This window comes from Oncorhynchus mykiss, chromosome 28, assembly GCF_057628025.1.
Source record: "Oncorhynchus mykiss isolate SJ-2025 chromosome 28, ASM5762802v1, whole genome shotgun sequence".
Taxonomy (NCBI): Eukaryota; Metazoa; Chordata; class Actinopteri; order Salmoniformes; family Salmonidae; genus Oncorhynchus; species Oncorhynchus mykiss.
In genome coordinates this window covers 10,721,826-10,742,943 of record NC_143049.1, presented here as the reverse complement: position 1 = coordinate 10,742,943, position 21,118 = coordinate 10,721,826, and the positions used below count along the sequence as shown (strand labels likewise).

Genomic DNA, 21,118 nt, shown 5'->3' with positions numbered 1-21,118 from the left:
TTATTTAGTCAGAGGAGATTCAGGTGTGAGCATGCAGCTGAGTTCATGCCGCACACTGTTGAGCGCACTAACATACACACATTAACGACAACACGCTACCGCAAGGTTTCCCAAATTCGGTCCTCGGGGCCCCAAGGGCTGTACGTTTTGGTTTTGATCTGATTCAAATGATCAAAGCTGGATGATTAGTTGATTATTTGAATCAGCTGTGTAGTGACAGGGCAATAACCAAAACGTGCACCCCTTGGGAAACCCTGCGCCGGAGGCAGGAGGACACACCCCACACACATGGGCACACATACAGGTAACTGCCCCCAAAAAATGGAGTAAATGAGGGATACAAAGTATATTGAAAGCAGGTGCTGCCACACAGGTGTGGTTCCTGAGTGAATTAAGCAATTAACATCCCATCATGCAAATTCTGGGCAGGCCATTATTTTGGCTACCATGGCTATGCCCCGATAGGATGACAATGCCCCCATCCACAGGGCACGAGTGGTCCCTGAATGGTTTGATGAGCATGAAAATTATGTTAACCATATGCCACGGCCATTTCAGTCACCTAATCTCAACCCAATTGAACACTTATGTGAGATTCTGGAGTGGCGCCTGAGACGGCGTTCTCCCACCACCATCAACAAAACACCAGGTGATGGCATTTCTTGTGGAGGAATGGTATTGCATCCCTCCAATGGAGTTCGAGGCACTTGTAGAATCTATGCCAAGATGAGTTGAAGCTGTTCTGGCTCGTTGTGGCCCAATGCCCAATTTCCTTTATTTTGGCAGCTACCTGTAGGTCCACACTAAAACAGACATGGGCAAACCACACAGTCAGAAACCTTGCATGCACAGCAACAAGGGCAGCCATGTTAGCCATGCTTCATGCACTGTCTACATGGAACTCAGAGACGTAGCCCAGGGCTGAGACAAGCTACGTTACAGACCAGCACAGCTAATTCACAGAGACAAGGAAAGAGAGGGGGGAGAGGGAAAGAGAAGAGACCGGCAGATAAAAATAAAAGAAAAGGGGGGGACGAGGCAGAGAAAGAGAGATGATGAAAGAGTACGAGACGGGGGAGAGACGGGGGAAGAAAATGGGGAGGGAGAGACGAAGATGAGGATGGATGAGCAGACAGACTAAAATAGCTAAGTGATGGTGAACCTGAAACAGATCAAAGAAATGATCTTTGTAACAGACCAGATGTCAGGAAAGTAGATATCAATGTATTTGCGGTGGCAGGAGCCTTGAATACCCTGTAAATTGCACCATCCCTGTGGTGACAAATTGCTTACTTGGTGGCAAAATAAAGGGCTGGTGGATTGAAACTTAGAAATGCTCGTTCACACCACACTTACTGTAAATACATAATGCCACGACTTAATTATCTATAATATAGTACAACAGAGTGACGATAATATGTGGACAGCCATGTCAGTCATAAAATGGTGAACGTAGATCATGAAATTCACATTCACTGCAAATATAATGACACAATTATTTGGAATTCAATTACAGGTACAGAACATTTTATCGGTGTAAATGCAGGCACAGTATCGCCAACTCAGTGCTCTGCATGTGGTGGACACAAAAAGCCACCATATAATTTGGGAAACTTTGTCATTTTCTCTCTGCTTGGATGATAATGATGATTATCGTCATTACTGTCCTGGTAATAATCATCAATTTGGCTGTTGTTGTTTTTGTCGTCAGCATTTCGTTCTTCGCTTGGCACACATCTGCGTCCCAAGTGACCTACATTGTGTGAATTTTTCCTGTACATATTATTTCTTTGTGCACAGGATAATGTGCCTGCGTATATATTTATCCTTTTGTTGTCTAAGCAGTTCCGCTGCAGTGGAGTACCTTTGGGGCAAAGCAGCGCAGTCTCTTTACTTGAGGGAAGTGGGCTAAACAACGTACGCTTTAAAGCCACACAAGATCTGGTCTCAGGTGAGTGAGGCAAAACCAGGTATATCTTGTGTTTTCTGAGGGACATGAGTGGTTGAGGAGTCATTTCATGCCTAAAGAGACATTGAGGCAGGTCGGGGCTCAGCAATAGCTTAGCTGAGCTGTGCAGGATGCGAGCTGCTTTCTCATCCACTCCCATCATCCTCCTCTCTCCATCCATTCTTTCTCTGACCACGCAGGAGCAAAAGGCTGAAAGAGAGGAGCAAAAGGAGCTATGACATTGGGATGACTTGTCGGAGTGAGGGATGCAGAAAAGGAAAAACAAAAGAAAGGACCCATATATGGATAGATGTAAATCCAGACAATCACAGGCACTCATGTTGACACACCACACACACACACACACACACACACACACACACACACACACACACACACACACACACACACACACACACACACACACACACACACACACACACACACACACCCTGTCACATTTCCCCCACTCTCCATCCCGTACGCTTGATCTCACATATTTGCAGACACACACTAACTCCTCTCTCCCCCTCTCCTCCCTCGACGACATGCACATATAACACACACCTGCTGTGCTCTCCTGTACTCTCCTGTACACACGTCCCAGTATTTGTGCTGCTGTCTGCCATCCTGTGAAAGGGAAGTCCGAACAAATGAACAGACAGGTGGAGAGGGGGAGACACACCCACCAGGTGGAGGAGAGGACATCTGTCTGTCTGTCTGTCTGTCTGTCTGTCTGAGTGTTCGTCTCTGTGTATCATACATCACAAGTCTATGTCTGTCTGTGACTGCCTGAGTCAGTACTGTACTCTATGTCTGTCTGTGTATCATATTACCTGTTTATGCCTGACTGTCTGTGTCTTGCTGTTTCTTTGTCTGCCCCCTGTTGCTCTTTGTCCTTGCTATTTAGGAGAGGCAGAGATACAGTTGAAGTCAGAAGTTTACATACACCTCAGCCAAATACATTTAAACTACATTTTTCACAATTCCAGACATTTAATCCTAGTATAAATTACTAGGTCAGTTAGGATCACCACTTTCTTTTAAAAATGAGAAATGTCAGAATAATGGTAGAGAGAATGATTTATTTCATCTTTTATTTCTTTCATCACATTCCCAGACTAGTGGTAGTTTACATACACTCAATTAGTATTTGGTAGCATTGCCTTTAAATTGTTTAACTTGGGTCAAACGTATCGGGTAGCCTTCCACAAGCTTCCCACATTAAGTTGGGTGAATTTTGGCCCATTCCTGCTGACAGAGCTGGTGTAACCGAGTCAGGTTTGTAGGCCTCCTTGCTCGCATACGCTTTTTCAGTTCTGCCCAAATATTTTCTATAGGATTGAGGTCAGGGCTTTGTGATGGCCACTCCAATACCTTGAGTTTGTTGTCCTTACGCCATTTTGCCAAAAGTTTGGAAGTATGCTTGGGGTCATTGTCCATTTGGAAGACCCATTTGCAACCAAGCTTTGACTTCCTGATGTCTTGAGATGTTGCTTCAATATATCGACATAATTTTCCTCCCTCATGATGCCATCTATTTTGTGAAGTGCACCAGTCCCTCCTGTAGCAAAGCACCCTCACAACATGTTGCTGCCACCCCTGTGCTTCACTGTTCTTCGGGCTTGCAAGCCTCCCCATTTTTCCTCCAAACATAATGATGGTCATTATGGCCAAACAGTTTTATTTTTGTTTCATCAGACCGGAGGACATTTCTCCAAAAAGTACGATCTTTGTCCCCATGTGCAATTGCAAACCGTAGTCTGGCTTTTATATGGTGGTTTTGGAGCAGTGGCATCCTCCTTGCTGAGCGGCCTTTCAGGTTATGTCGATATAGGACTTGTTTTTCTGTGGATACAGATACTTTTGTACCTGTTTCCTCAAGCATCATCACAAGGTCCTTTGCTGTTGTTCTGGGATTGATTTGCATATTTTGCACCAAAGTACTAGGAGACAGAACGCGTCTTCTTCCTGAGCGGTATGACGGCTGTGTGGTCCCATGGTGTTTATACTTGCATACTGTTGTTTGTACAGATGAACGTGGTACCTTCAAGCGTTTGGAAATTGCTCCCAAGGATGACCCAGACTTGTGGAGGTCTACATTTTTTTCTTCTGAGGTCTTGGCTAATTTCTATTGATTTTCCCATGATGTCAAGCAAAGAGGCACTTAGTTTGAAGGTAGACCTTGAAATACATCCACAGGTACGCCTCCAATTGACTCAAATTATGTTAATTAGTCTTTCAGAATCTTCTAAAGCCATGACATAATTTTCTGGAATTTTCCAAGCTGTTTAAAGGCACAGTCAACTCAGTGTATGTATACTTCTGACCCATTGGAATTGTGATACAGTGCATTATAAGTGAAATAATCTGTCTGTAAACAATTGTTGGAAAAATGACTTGTGTAATGCTCAAAGTAGATGTCGTAGCCAACTTGCCAAGACTATATTTTGTTAGCAAGAAATGTGTGAAGTGGTTGAAAAACGAGTTTTAATGATTCCTACCTAAGTGTATGTAAACTTCCGACTTCAACTGTATAAGAGAGCCACACCCTCACTGGAGGAAAGACTCCTCCCACATCCATCTCGCTCGCTGATGCTGTCCTTCAAACACAGACACACACACACACACACACACACACGGTCTGGAAGGATTGAGATTAGCTAGTGGATAAATCATTTGAAGGTGTTTCAGTGATAAGGAGGTGCATGGGGTGGGTGTGTCTGTATGCGTGTGTCCTTCTGTGTGTGTGTGTGTGTGTGTGTGTGTCTGTGTGTGTGTCTGTGTGCGTGCGAGCATGATGTTACACCTCATAAATCCTAGGGGGATAGAAGTGACCTGGGTTATTGGTTGAGGAAGGGTAGTAGGGAGGCGTTCAATGCCACGCTATACCCGTTAATGCCGGAGGGACTCTCACACATCCATAAAGAGAGCAGAGTGAGTGCACACACACACACACACACACACACACACACACACACACACACACACACACACACACACACACACACACACACACACACACACACACACACACACACACACACACACACACACCAGTGGATAAATCAGTCTTTTCATCCTCTGTCATCTGGCTGGCCCTGTTCTGACCGTGTTTATGTAATGGAGGAGGAACAGTCTCTCTTACAATTCTAATGGACATGCAGAACCAGAGCTCTCTCTTCCCTCAACAGGAACTGTGGGCTAGTTATTCAATATGAACATAAAATAGGCAACAATGATGAAAATGAAAATAAGTTGATTACATTTTTATTTGACTGATGATGAAGTCTAGTTGATGGACAGGCTACTACGATGATGATGATGTTGACCTGAAAAATGGTGGTGAACTGTTAGTAGGCTAAAACGGAGGAGATGGGAAGAGAGAGAGAGAGAGCGAGTGTACATGATGAGAGATTAAGACAGTGGTCTTATTATTGGAGCGCGAGGGAGAGATGCGACAACAGCGTTTGCCCTGTTCACATTTGACTCAGTGTGACTCTTGTCACTAGAGACGGGCAGATACGACGAGAAGCAAGAAACTTCAGACAATATTCAAAGATCGACCTCTGAAGGTAAATGAATTCTTAACATCACCAAAAGGTGATAAAGCATGGCGCGCGGTGAGTCGGAAGAATATGTTTTAACCGCGATATTAGAGAAGCAAATGAAGATAAAATCGTATTTTTATTTGGTCGATGTAGCCTATCAAATGCATTATTTCTTTGTCAGTCTGAATGCATTAGACTAAATAGACTAAACATTTATGTTATTTCTTGAAAACGTTCTTCGAGATGAATTGCATGGTGGTTTTATAGTGAACCTTGTCTGTGCATAATTGCGGGGCTGAAAGAGAGAACCGATTTTCTTACATTTTATGTTGAAATGTCAAAAAGTGTGTTGGCTACTCCACTAGATTTTGGGCGATTTCATACAACAACAGCCCATGTCTACAACGTCTCTTAAACAGACTTGACAAACCCACACATGTTATTATTTTGACTATGGGCTAGACTACGAGTGCAATTAATTTAGACTGAAGCACATCTTTGTAGGTAATTTGTCTTCATCTATTACAACCGCATAACTCAGTTAAGTGAACAGGGCACGCGCACGTCTCGGGGTCACTTGGGAGAGATGGACCAGTGCAGATTTCACGTGACTGAACCGAGTCCGAGCAGATGGTGCGCGCACTTCTGTCTGTCACGGTTAAAAGATCCGCGGGGTAGCGGCAGACCAGACACGTAGCCTACCAAAAATCGACAGTGACATCCGAGTGTGAGCGAGGCAAATATTTTACCTGCCGCATGCGCAATGTCTACGAGGATCAGCGCGTCCCTAATGAAGGTGATCGGCTCAGTATCGCTTCATAATACCAGCTTAATTGTATCCATTTATTATTTGTACCAAATCGGTTATAACAAGTGTTTGGCTTGATATTGAGGGGTGTCGGTGTGAGCGCGCGGTGACAAGACTGGGCTGTGTTCGGGACTGTCTCTCCGATATGGTAATGTGATGAGTGTTCAATCAGCAGTGCGTATGTGTGTGTGTGTGGGTGCGCGTTTCACTGTCCTGTGACAAACATTTTCTGAGATTTATGATTGCCCTTTAGCAGTAGGCTGCTGTCAACAATTCTGTCCATGTTTGAATGTGAATGTGTTTTATTTGCGGTGTTTTACCATTGTGTGTACAGTAGCCTAAAGTGGGTTGAATAGTATGCTATGTATTTGATGTTGTAAAGCCATGCCAGCTTTTAATATAAGCCTCTGTAGCTGGCATTTTTCTCTGTGGGAAAATGATGCATGTCCCCTGGATTTGTGCACTACCCCCCCCCCCCTCTCCCCCTTTCCAACACACACACAAACACACGTATTTAGAAATCCTTCAATCACTTTTCAGTACCTTTTGTGTGGGTTTTAGTGCATCGTTGTGAGCCTTTGGCTCATCCATAATCACTTCAATCACTGCAGTATGTATCACACCATGTATTTTTACTGATGAATCAGTGTGCTTTACATGGAACACAGGTGGGCTATATTTAACACTTGTTCATATTAAAAGCATATAGGTTTGGCTGATGATCAATGACTATGCATGTGTGGATCTTTTCTTTCTTTCTGTGCGTCTCTGTGTTTGCCTGTGTGCACAGTTTTTCCTGTGCTTGCACATTGGATTTCGACCTGGCTTTGCCTTGGCAGCGAAAGGTCTTGTGAGAACACGTCATCGGACGTTAGACAAAACGCTCTCCGCTAATTCGGTTAAAATAGAGCAAAACAATCTGTGTCAGAATTAAAGCTCGTAATTGTTTACACCAAAGAGCTTTTGTATTTACCCAGAGTGAGACGCCAGAGGGGGAGAGAGAGAACTGAGAGGAAGGGTAGATGTGTGTGTGTGTGTGTATAGACAAGACATTGACTCAGTGACTTGTGTCAGCTATAAAGCGGCTAGGAGAACGGAGGCTGAAAAAGAGGTGCTGCTGTTGTGACAGGGAGGACTCACCACCTCCCATTACCAGACATGACTGTTTATTACAACAGACATCGAATGGAGGGAGGAGAGAGCAAGATGGAAGGACACCAATAGTGAGATAGAAGGGTCAAGGCCAGAAAAAGGAAGATGAGTGAGGGAAAGAGACAGAGAGAGCAAGTGTTCGAGAGCGGTGATATCGTGCAGGCCCGGGCAAATCGGAAACCTAACCTGGCTGTTAATTCCACAGTTTTGCTCTTACGTATAACAACACGGCAACCCTTATCTCAAGTGTGGCTAAAGTGTTTTGCTTTCCAGATATATGAAGTTATTCTCTCTAAGAGAGCCACGCCACCAGTGGCGGCCATAGTAGACAATGGAGGGGCCGGGGACTGTCTCGAATGACGCATCCTCTCCTCGGGCTACTCTCTGTAGACGTTTAAGAGAGCGTTTAAGACAGACAGCACCCCCAAGGCTCTTATTCAGCAAAATGACCGTTAGACATGCAGCCGAGTTGGGAATGCACCGTTCACAGGGGGGATGATCAATTGCTTCTTTTCCCTTTTGTGATACCAAACTAATGACTATTAAAGACCTACAGTCTACCGCCCTTGGGTGTTGTAGTTCAGGGAAGGGAATTGACTGCTGTTTTAGACATCTACCAGTTCAGTAGCGTTCAATTCAGCTAAAGAAGTTAGACGCCGTGCCGTGCCGGGACCCTCCGTTAGAATAGCGACTGTTGAAGACTCTGAGTGTTCCCCGGAGGTATCTCAGAGAGAGAGAGAGAGAGAGATGATTTCATTCTCGTGTTCCCACTCCAATTGTTGTGGGGGAAATGGGGCTTCTGAGTCCCACATTGCCAGGGTTACCCACACTCATGTATTCATATTGTTCAGTCAGAAAATGGAATTAGCTCTTCCACATTCTACCTCCCTGGTGGCACCTTTACAGAACGCTAACTGATAAAGAAACATAGCAGCCTGTGACGCTTCTGCCTTCACACATGTGATTCAACCTGACAGAGATCTTCCCAATGTCTCTACCTATACAGGGGATGGTTAAAGACACGCAGTATGACACCTGGGTGACTCCCCCCTCAATCAGACTGGTTAATCAGGAAGACATACGTCTTCCCTGAGGTCCCCATTTAGAGAAATGGCTGTGGAGGAGCCCGTGTTCTCCTCGTGGATGGATGCTGCTGCTGGAGCTTGTCACGGTCTGATTGTACACAGGCGACTGTGGCTGTTCTGCCGTCGCCTGAACACAGTGTGGGAGGATGCAGCTGGCCCACTGTGCCAAGCCCAGGGAGGAGGTCTCTTTTGTGGCTGGAGCATGTAGGGATGTGGGGCTGGAGTGTGGCAGGCACGTGAGGCGCCAAGCCTCTTCCTGCCTTCAGAGATTGACGTGAACCACCTCTCACGCTGGCCGCTCGGATTATGGAGGATTTTCCTCATGAAAATGTACACACAGCGGTCCGCTCTGCTGGAGACATTATTGCAAAGGGAACGAGAGGGAGGCTTTCATTTTAAGGAATAGAGGGCACATTCATCGCAGTGGGGGCTCACCCGGGAGTGTGTCTGATGCAAGTGTGTGTGTTCGTATTGGGTAGGCTTGCGGCGGTGTGTGTGGCCGTTAGAAAGCAACTCCAAGCTCTGACATGGGAGTCCAGAAGGAATTGGGGGAAATCCTATTGTAAATTTGTCTACTCCACAAAGATAATTGGCTTATTCCAGTGTTAAATTGGCCTGTCCTATAGGACATTGAGTGGGCTTAACATGCTCGGTGCAGACACTGCCTGCTCCTCTGCTTCGCAGGGACTTAGACGGGTATTACACACTGAATTACTGTATGACAACGATGAACCGATAGCTGCAGTGCATTCAGCAGTGCAGAGCCGTAGCCATTTAATGTGTCGTTCACACACACGTAGACCGACAGGTTTGCTGACACAGAGCTTCTTTCGTTATAATGTAGGCTAACGAACTACGGAAGTGAACCCTTTGACACGTACGAACACACAGGAGTGCTCGTTCTACAGTGGTCCCCGCAGCGTGCGCTCAAACCGGTGTGATCAGAACACTGTACTTAGAGCGTCCAGTTACGACTGATGCAACAGTCAGCGTTTCAGCTGGCCACACTGTTTCTTCACATAAACATTTTTCACAAACACAGTCCTTAAAACATTATGTCCTCAATGTGAGCAGTTTATTTTTTGGATGCAATGTTCAGACATTCACAGAAGTAGCGACACAATGACACAATTCTCATCCAAAACCGGAAAATTCAGGCTACATTAGTCCTAGCGCTAACTGAGGAAAGATTGACCTAACACGAGCGGTCAGATTTAGCTAACTCTCGGCTGAAAGAAACCATAATATGAATTAGCTAATAGCAAATACTATTTACAGTTTATCACATCACAGGTGACCTCACGGGTGTGTCGTCGACCATCATTCACTTCCGTAAGTTTACCCGAAAGACGATTGAACCATCCCTTCATCTCGTTTTTGTTATAACATCTTTGGTCTGACAGACATTTACGTGACAACCATAATGCATTGTATGATGTCAACAAACATGGCGCCACATTGAGCTGGCAATTAGCTTAGCTCATCATAATCAGTACAACCTTCAAAAAGGTATTTTACACTTATCATATGTGTCCATTACAGTGTATGCAAGAATCGGAATGCATGATTTGTCACCAGAACTTGAAAACATGTGAATAAAACAATAAATACATACAGCTCCATACATACAATACCAGTCAAACGTTTGGACACACCTACTCATTCAATCATTTTTATAATTTTTTCTTGGTTTCTTGGCCCAAGCAAGTCTTCTTATTGGTGTCCTTTGGTAGTGGTGTCTTTGCAGCAATTCGACCACAAAGGCCTCCCCTCTGAACAGTTGATGTTGAGATGACTGTTATGTCAAGATGGTGGGCTGCAATTTCTGAGGCTTGTAACTCGAATGAACATATCCTCTGCAGCAGAGGTAACTCTGGGTCTTCCTTTCCTATGGCGGTCCTCATGAGAGCCAGTTTCATTACAGCGCTTGATGGTTTTTGCGACTGCACTTGAAGAAACGTTTAAATTCTTGAAATTTTCCAGATTGTCTGACCTTCATGTCTTAAAACCTCTACAGGATTGGTGAGTCCCCCTCGGGATGGTTGACCTAACGTAGGCTAATGCGATTAGCACAGGGTTGTAAGTAACAAGAACATTTCCCAGGACATAGACATATCTGATATTGGCAGAAAGCTTAAATTCTTGTTAATCTAACTGCACTGCCCAATTTACAGTAGCTATTACAGTTTAAAGTAATGATGGACTGTCGCTTCTCTTTTCTTATTTGAGCTGTTCTTACAAAATCTTCTGTATACCACCCCTACCTTGTCACAACACAACTGATTGGCTCAAATGCATTAAGGAAAGATATTCCACAAATTAACTTTTAACAAGGCACACCTGTTAATTGAAATGCATTCCAGGTGACTACCTCATGAAGCTGGTTGAGAGAATATGTTATTTCATAGTTTTGATGTTTTCACTATTATTCTACAATGTAGAACATTTTTTTGAAATAAAGAAAATCCCTGGAATGAGTAGGTGTGCCCAAACTTTTGACTAGTACTGTATATACGGTGTGCTACTGTGTAAATGTTAACAACTAGATATACAGAAATTATAATGATCATGTGATAAGGCACTTACTTTTATAGGAACGCGCACATGTCCAAAGTTATTATTATTAGTGAAGTCAATGTGGGCACCAGCAGGGAAATATGCCGAGGAGGAAACCGTTTGTGCTTGGACTCTTGTAGAATAAATAACTTTTGTCCGGCTCAGTAATGCCTCAAACGTAAATAGGCCCGAAACAGTATAATGGGCTACTACTATGTGAATTAATGAGGAGGCGGAACACACCTCAATTTAAACCGTTTTTTACGTTTTTTTTTAATTGACAAGTTGAAACAGCCTATAGTTAATTAGCAGGCGTGCCTTGGTTTAAGGGCAGCATGGGTTAATTGTCCTGTTGCGTAACAACCACATTTTTGGAACAGTGAGAGCATTCTGACATCATGCGCATTAAAAAGGTCTTGCCCTGGGGGCGACCGTTAGAGATGTTTGGAACTCACGCGTGAAAAGGTTAAACACCAACCAATGTTACAAAACGAATAACTAACCTACTGATTTTGCTGCTCTCCTTATGTCTAGCGATCTTAGATCTAGTTAACTGGTCTCTAATCTGATTTAAGATGTGGATCTATGTGAGAAATCAGCGTGGTGTTAAATGTACGCGTCCAGGCAGAGAGCAACCTTACTATGGTCCAGGGACAGCTCTGTCTCTCTCGACCTCTTGGTTGACCAGTCCAAACGGATTATTATGTCAAGATGGTGACAAAAACAAATATATACAAAAAGGAAAACTACATAGACGCATAAAGATGACTTTTATTTATTTATTTTAAATGAAGGCGTCACGGCCACCAAACAAACCAACAGCCTCACGAATTGCAAGCTGGGACACTGACTGGCGATCACCTTAATTGGCAGCACCTGTCCTTTTCAAGGCTTGGCAGCCCAGCACTTGGACATGGTTGCTGCTGCCCCCTGGAGGAATGGTGTGTGAAAGTGGTAGTGAGCTGTAGTGTGCTCTCTTAACTACCTAACCTTCCCCATACATCAAAACACCAACCAAATGCCACCAGACTTCTCTTTCAGAACTTCCTTGTTCAGACCTCCGAGCAGCAAATCTCATGCTTGTAATATTCATCAGACCCTCCAAATTTCTGGTTTCCAACTCACAGCCCTAAATGAGGGTTTCCAGGCCCCATTCAGGTTGGCATGGAAATGTCTCTTTCTCAGGCAGCAGCATACCTAAATCATTATCCTCACATCAAACACCAGCCTGGCTTCGCTTTGCCACTTTGAAGATTTTTCTCATCAATCCATCGTCTGAAGGAGACACAAGATAAGTGTGTGTGTGAGTGTCGTCTACATGTGTCTTCAAGCTTATTTTAACCCATTCAATGCATTTAGGGTAACCCTTAATAACAACACCAGCCAATTCCTGGCCCAGGGCAGCTGCTCAGCAGCTAACACAGCTGATCCGGAGGCGCAGGGTTTAGTGCAAAGGCTAAAACCAGAAAATGAGAGCAGAAAGAGACGGCTGAATTGTCAATGGATGCAGCCGCTCGTGTGGGAAAAACTAGGCAGGCAGCACGCATAATTCTGGGGAAGTGACCGAAAACTGTTTCGTTAGAGTGCATGCATCGGTAAAATGGATAAAAGCAAGAATTCCCAAAACATGACAAAAAACGCTCAAATGCCTGTAAGTGTCTTGAAGCCTGGTAATGGAACCAAAGAGAACAAAATGAATGAACCAGTTTAATTCCTGTTTCAAACCAGCGTTGTTCTTCATGTGGCATGCTCTGCAGGGAATTGGCTGAACACATCCTTAGAGGCTGTGCATTTTAAGCTTATATAAAATGGCTGGAATGAGATGGTGAGATTTAAGGTTTCTTGATGCTACTAGGCAGTATACAGAGACTGTGTTTATTCATGATTGTTTAAGCATGGCATAGATTTGATTACTACAGTAAATTATGATGTATGCCATTGTACTCTATGATAAAGTACTGGATGTTTTGTAATACAGTGAGCCTGCCTCCAATTGTTTGTATTTGACAGCATCGTGTTCTTTTAAGTGACTGTCCTTGTAACAATGTGTATAAATTATGAATATATTTGTTTGTTGGAGTGTGTGTGCGCGTGTGTGTGTGTGTGAGAGAGGTGTGTCAGTGTGTGATTATTGTTGTTGTCCACTCCCGTGTGTGTGTGAAATGAGTTTCAACAGTGAGCCAGCAGGAGAGTGTGTGTATGCGAGATTCATCAGTAACGCTATTAATGTAGTGGACTTCAGTTGGTTCATGCCTGATATTTCAGTGCTGGATCTACTTGAGGAACCCTTTTGATGAATGGGCAATTAAAACCAGCCTCCTCATGCCTGGTAGTTGACTGATCACTTTTTAATGGTACTCCTGTATCTTTGATAAAACACAAAATGAATCATCGATAACTCCGTCCAAGGAACGCTGAGCTTGTGATTTGAAGTGTATTAGAGTGTAGCTCACAGTACGCACGTGTGTGTGTGTGTGTGTTTGTGTGTGTGTGTGTGACTCCTGTTGCTATAGTGGTCAGTCTTTTTCCCCAGCTCCGGTGCACATGACTGTCTTTGCAACACATTATATAAAAGTGTCTCCTCATTCAAACGGTTCTATCCCGTGCCTTAATCCACCCAATCGTCTCTCACCCAATACAACGAACAAAAAAAAACATGTTGAGTACGTGTGAGTGAATGTGTGCGTTTGTTTCTATTTGTGTCTGTGTTTTCGGCTGCGTGGATGTGTGTGTGCATGTGTGCGTTTGTTTCTATTTGTGTCTGTGTTTTCGGCTGCGTGGATGTGTGTGTGCATGTGTGCGTTTGTTTCTATTTGTGTTTGTGTTTTCGGCTGCGTGGATGTGTGTGTGCATGTGTGCGTTTGTTTCTATTTGTGTTTGTGTTTTCGGCTGCGTGGATGTGTGTGTGCATGTGTGCGTTTGTTTCTATTTGTGTCTGTGTTTTCGGCTGCGTGGATGTGTGTGTGCATGTGTGCGTTTGTTTCTATTTGTGTCTGTGTTTTCGGCTGCGTGGATGTGTGTGTGCATGTGTGCGTTTGTTTCTATTTGTGTTTTCGGCTGCGTGGATGTGTGTGTGCATGTGTGCGTTTGTTTCTATTTGTGTTTGTGTTTTCGGCTGCGTGGATGTGTGTGTGCATGTGTGCGTTTGTTTCTATTTGTGTCTGTGTTTTCGGCTGCGTGGATGTGTGTGTGCATGTGTGCGTTTGTTTCTATTTGTGTCTGTGTTTTCGGCTGCGTGGATGTGTGTGTGCATGTGTGCGTTTGTTTCTATTTGTGTTTGTGTTTTCGGCTGCGTGGATGTGTGTGTGCATGTGTGCGTTTGTTTCTATTTGTGTTTGTGTTTTCGGCTGCGTGGATGTGTGTGTGCATGTGTGCGTTTGTTTCTATTTGTGTCTGTGTTTTCGGCTGCGTGGATGTGTGTGTGCATGTGTGCGTTTGTTTTATTTTTTGTGCGACTGTTCAGCTGTTCTCATCAATGCCGAGTGACGAGTCAAAGTGACGAGTCAAAGTATCAGCAACATGAATTGAAAAACGTTGTTTTTTTTGTTTCCTTTTTAGTCCTATCTCATCATCTCTCGTTTCTTTGTTTGATTTTTTTTTATTTTATTGAAGCGTATCGTCTCTCACTTCAATTAGCGAGAAAAGTGTTGCCTCCAGAAGCATGCTCAAATCATGTTGTTGCGTTTTTGGATTCTTAAATCAAAAAGTCTAATTTGATGCATAATTAATGATACAGCTCAGAAGTGGAAAAAATATAAAAAAACATCCTTAAACGTTCAAAGAAACAGAAATCTGTTTTGCTTTCCACATTTCCTGTTCCATGGGAGATTGCTGATGTGCTCACTGATTCTTAGAGGGGAAACAAAAGATGCGTTTGAACGGAAATGCTGGAACAAACGCGGGGGTAACAATCGAACAAGCGGGTACCACCTCGAACTTAAACCGCCCACCAGGAGACGTGGACCTCCTGATGTGCATTCCTTAGTCAGAAGTCAGTCCGTGTGTCTCTCTTTCATGGTGTCATGTGCTTAGCGCCAGATAGGTACTGCCTCTAACTAAATGGAGCATTTGGAATTAGATTATTAATGTTTTCAAATGCCAATGGAATACCTGCTGGTTGGTTGAATGGATGGTTGATGGCATTTTTGGGGGAATTCCACAGTAACAGCCATAGAGCTTCTGCCATGGAGGTGGTCTGTTGAACTACATGCCCGCGTGGTGAGTGTGAGTAACCTTTTCGTGAGACCTGGGTCTTGTGTTAGCTCCTGGAGATGGGCTATCATACTCTTCAGATGCTCCAAATGAACTGGATTGGATTCTCGGTGGCTCTGCTCTGTAAATAATTACAGAGTGGGCTGCTTCGTTGTGTGGATTTTGGGGTTTTCATCCTCATTGACCTTGAGGTTAGAGCTGCTCAGTTGTGACCACAATCTGTCAGGAGTCTTCGGGTTGGAAGTACCATCACGTATCTCTGTGGCAACGGGCAAATCAGCCCCACGTTTCTGGATTCATGTGTGCATACGGAAGTGTGTTTGTCTGAGTGTGTGTTTTGTTGGCATGTCTGTGTGTGTGTGTGTGTTCGAGTGTGTGGGTCTGTCTCCGTATTAGGGGCTTGCTGACTCAGTCATTTTAGCAGCCTGTTAGAAAAGTCAGCATCTTTCTCCCAAAAAAAGTTTCTTGACTGTGCCACTGCCAGAATTAAACTGTGTCAAACATTAATGTAACAGCCCAGGCTGTTAGAATACAGATTGGCTGTTGAATCCGGGCCAAATGGCCTGGATGAGACTTTCCCACCACTCACTGCATTCTCTTTAGACAAATTATCTTTGTCACACTTTACACAGTGGCTCATTTATTATGCCATCATGATTGGACATTCGTATTGGCTTCATGGACATGACAATAGCTTGAGGGTCCCACTAAGTAAATGTCCTACTGAATAGAGGGAAATAGTGGACACGTATTAAATAGCATAGTACACGATCTTCCTGAGCAAAAAAAAGTTATATGTTTTGTCCAGTAATCAACTAATCATGATCTTCAGTTTAGAATGCAATTAGTTTATTCAGCTGTGTTCGCTAGGGATGGGGGGAAAGTGTGACACCTCTCTGGCCCCCGAGGACTGTAGTACCACTCCCCTGTTCTAAAGTAACTGTGGTCAGGATTTCATTTCTAGTCTTCTTAGTTGTGGTTTTCTTACTCTTAAGTCAGGTTCCTATCTTCAAGACCAGGGTTATTGAACTCTGACCCTACGAGGTCCGGAACCTGCCGGTTTTCTGTTCCACCTGATAATTTATTGCGCACACACCTGGTGTCCCAGGTCTAAATCAGTCCCTGGTTAAGAGGGAAACGAGGGGGGGGGGGGGGGGGGGGAGCAGTGGGACTGGCTTCCAGGTCTAGAGTTGACCTTGAGAGTTTTAGACTGACCCTTGTTCTGGTGTCGTCTCAACACAGACGCTGTTTAGATTCATTTGATACGTTTTCCTATTCCACGACTCACACATTGGCTGTTATAGCTACACACAGGCAGCACACTATTCACATGCACAGATAGAGCTTGCATACACATAAGGGAATCCAAATCACGCACGCACGCACGCGCACGCGCACACACACACACAAATAAATACCCAGGATTGCTGGAGATAAAAGGGGAGGTGTTGGTGACACATCTGGGTAAAGACAGAGGTGTTCCTGACAGATCTGGGTAAAGAGAGAGTTGTTCCTGTCGTGTTCTGTCACTGAGGTTCTTCCACATGCCTGCTGCTACATTTACAGCTGCACTGTTAAAAGCACTAGTGACATATGGCCACGGCTGTCATCACCACGAGATGAGCATGAATCTCGGCGCGAGTCTCCGTAGGGAGAGGGTAAGCCATGGAGGGAGAGCAGAGGAGAGCAAGACGAGAAATGGAGAGTGAGAGAAGGCATGGTATAGCATACGGTGGGAATGCTGATGACGGGTTGTGGTTTGTGTGATTTGAGGAGAAAGTGCTGTTGATGAGAGTGTACATGTGTGTGTGTGTGTGTGTATTCTAGAATCTATGGTCATGACACTGAGTGACTGTGTGCTCCTGGGCTTTGTGGTAATGTGAATATGCTGTTTATGACAGTGTGTAGTATGTGTGTATTTGTGTGTGTTGTGCCAGTGTGTGTGTGTGTGTATGAGTGTATGAGGGATCCCTGTGGGGATTGTATTTCGGTCGGTCAGGCACGTCTGATAACAGCCCACCAGACTCGTCACATCTATTATTGAGGGACGGGAAATTGATCGGCACTAACAGTGCCTGTTACCCTGTCTCTCATATACCGCTGGGCTTCTCCTGCTCTCAATTCCTCCTCTCACCGCTTCACTCCTTCTCTCATTTGTCCTCTATCCCTCCTTTCTCACTGTCTGTCTCCCCCACTCATTTGTTCCTTCATGCCTCCTGTTTCTTTTGTCTCTATCTCTTATTTTCACACATATAGCAATACTCTTTAACCCCCTTCCTTCCCTCTCTCTCTCTCCTCCCTCCTGCTGTCATCTAGCTTTCTCTGACTCTTTTTTTCTCACTCTGTTTCTGTCTCTCTCGCGCCCATACATTGCCGGGGTCCTCTGTCCCCCCCCCCCCCCCCTTTGTATCTCCCCTCATACCGCATTTATCATCCTAAAACGTATTCTACTTCCACGCTGGTACGTAATTGCGCATGCCTGAGCACGGTCATTTCTGTGCTGATGTCTTGTTGCGTGTTTCCTAGGTGTAGTTTTGTCATTTGACAATGTTCACATTTTCTAGTCCCCTCAATTCCCTCACTTTTCTCCCTTGTCTTTTAGCACTGTCTCACCCCCCCCCCCCCCCAACCCCCCTAATCAATCAGTTAGAGAACCTCTCACTCACTCAGTTCCCCGTGACTTTATTCACTAGTTTAATGCTCCCTTCTCTCCCTTCATCAGTCGTCATCAGTGTTCTAGCTCACTTTTGATATCGCTTCACATTGAGCGTCTGTTTCATCGTTCGCTGTGGAGTGCTTTATTTTTCGTTGCGTGACGTCTCTGCGCGACAACTCACTCCGACACTGTGCTGCCAACACGCCTTTAGAATGAGGAGAGAATGAGAAGAAAAGCTCATTTGAGCTCGATTCATCGTGCAAAGATTGCCCTGCATTTATTGAAAATGGCTTTTTCCGTTTTTAAAGAGACGCTGTTAAAATGCCAATCGTGTAAAGTCAGAGAAATGCAGCTGTCGTCGCAATTAACTTCTCGCTTTCCCTAATGAAAGACTTAATCCACCAGCAAATCTCCCCGGTCTTTACGCAGATCGATTCAATGTGCTTTCAGTAGAATAAAAGCAACCCGTGTCGGGAAAAATACAACTATCTAAAACCTGAGCCAAAAAGTCACATTCATCCGCGCCGCTTGGCACCCCATCAGCCTCACCCTGCATCATTGTAACGAGAGACCCTTGAACTCTGCTGTTTGATCCCAGCTTCCTTAGAGCTGCTGAGAGGAGAGCTCATCTAAGTGTGTTTTCAACCCGCTTTTCAAAACATTCCTTGTCTTGCCTTCCCGCTCGCCTTTTCTCCCTCGCAGTGGTGGCATCTTATTTTGAGGATAAAAATAAATAAATAAACGGTGCAAATCTCAAATACCACTCTATTCCCCGTCGTGCGCTACTTTAGGCCAAAGCCGCAGAGTCGTTGTTCTGGCCAGATGTACTGCTCTACACAGGGTAGGGCTGCACATTTAATGGAATTCGGATCGAAATTGCGATATTGACGTGTAATATCAATATCGCAAGAGGCTGCAATTTTCTCCCTTTCTTTGACACTATGTTAATCCAACAAAAACAAGGCTACGGTACCTCCTCCAATGAGACGCCCTAGACTCAGTCCATTCACTCTCTACACGCACAGAGGATGCCTACCAATCACCAGCGGATCTTATGGTGTATGGCAGTATTTCAGCCGCTCGGCAAACAGATGTCAGTCAACCAAATGCAAGTGTTGTCTAAAAAAGTGCCTCCAAGTTGTGGCGACAACACAGCAAATACATTCAACTATATGAAGAAGAAGCATCCCCCTATTTCATGACGATTGCACGGTGAAGAAAGCGCCCGGAAGCAGCAAAGCCCCCCCCCCCCCCCACACACCTGCAGACAGGACAGGAGATGTCACACGCCGTCTCGCATATATTTCTCCCCAAGTCACCATAACAACACAGCATAACATAATCATGGGACAAGTTGAAACGGAGCTCACACGTGTGGGTTATAACACGGCTGCAACGTACCACTGTTCGAGCACGGAATGTGTTCATTCGTATGATCTCATTTTTCAGAAGTGATGCTCTCTACCCGGACACTTGTTTTAACCATGTCTGACGGAATTACCACCGTTACCAAGGGTTTGGAAAATCCCAATTCATCATCCCAATTGCAATATCTAGCCCTAAAATTCACAATGAGATATTTTGTCCAAAATCTTGCAGCCCTAATACAGGGAATAGGGGTATCAAAAGGTAGACAAATCCATTCTCTCTCTCTCTCATCCTTCAAAATGGCTGCTCAGTCAGACCACTGACAGACAGTTCTTCGCATGGTGAATGTTTTGGCCTGTGTGTGGGGAGTGAATGGCTGTCTTCTGTCCTGAGTAAGACGTGCTCTCTTTGCCAATCATGAATGTTACACCACTGAGAGGTGAAGAGAGCTTACTCTAAATCACTAGTGCCCTCGATCCCGGTATTGATTGGCAGGTTTTTTTACCATGAGGAGATGGAAGGAGAAAGACAGAGGGGGCTTGACCAGATAGATTAGACAGTTGAAAAATGCCAATCCATTCATGGTTTTCACTCTACCCATCAATCAGCAGTGTGGGGACTGACTGCACTTGTAAGACACATACATAGTGTTGCTCTAGTTTAACTTGGCTTTAGTGTTGGGTAGGCTTTGTGGGTCAGTCAAGACTAATACTGTAGAGGCTCTACCTTGATTGGGGTTGACTCTCTCAGTATGACTCCGCGGCTGGGCTTTCTTTTTGGAACAAAGGGCCTGGCCGGGCGCTGGGTCTGGAGGAGATCAGACAGATGAGGACCAAAATAACCTAGGTTGGTTTTTAAAGAGTTTGGTCGGTCATTGCCTTGTCATTTAGAATTGGATATAGGCCTATGTTGAGCTCAGTGTGTACCCGACTCGATGAAACAGGATGCAGGATATGTTCTAAATCCACCGTCAGAGAGGCCCTTGTTTTCTAGGCCTTCTCCTCCCAGACCATTATCATTTCCTTTATCTCACTGTCGTCTTTCCAATCTCTCTGTCCCTGCTCCCATCGCTCACCCAGACCCTAACTCCCACCTCGGCAGTGACCATCTCATCTAGAGCCCAGATGATATAACAGCTCCTCTATATATGTTTTATTCTTCTTCATCTCTCTCTCTCTCTCTCTTTCTCTCTTGTAATCCCCACGTCTCTTATCTTTCACCCTTGACTGTCTCCTGTCTACCAAATTCTCTCTCTCTCTCTTGATCTCTCTCCCCTCTCTGCCTTTGCTGTTGTGGTAGAGGCGCTCCTCTCTTCGTTCAGATTTGTGTTAAGATTGACTTTATTGGCATGACAGGAAATGATCAATGTAAGCTACAAAGTGTGACAGGCACACATACACACACGCGCGCGGCTGAGAGAGAGAGAGAGATTCAGAACCTTTCTCACAGTTGAATGAACATTTTGCTTCTTCCGTCGTGTGTGCCTTAAGTGGAAACCCAGGAATCCTTAGCAGTAGATATAAACTAATGACGGGTTGATTCATTTATCAGCCCAACACTTTCATCCCTGGTGGAGTCACAAGTGTTTAGCTTTTTTTTTTATGTGGGCAAACCCACTTACCCGTTTCTTCTTTCTGTACGCAAGTCCTCTGGGAAAACAAAATGTGTCCGGTGTTCAGAAGCATATGGTATCGAGGCGAGAAGGGTCCTGGGCTGTTCTTCGCTCCGTTTCTTCTCCGATTTGATCCCTCATTTTGAACTAATCCTATTCTCCGACCACTG

The 21,118-nt window shown here is 44.7% G+C and overlaps 1 protein-coding gene across 2 annotated transcripts in view; it reads left to right on the top strand.

Annotated features, from left to right (window-relative positions):
* The first annotated feature begins 5,102 nt into the window (after positions 1–5,102).
* The window catches only part of cdh24b (cadherin 24, type 2b), a 136,190-nt gene continuing 120,174 nt past the window's right edge, over positions 5,103–21,118 (top strand). For both annotated transcript variants that reach the window (XM_036966293.2, XM_036966297.2), the window contains exon 1: positions 5,103–5,523. The gene's annotated coding sequence lies outside the window, so the exon portion shown is untranslated. The remainder of the gene's footprint in view (positions 5,524–21,118) is intronic.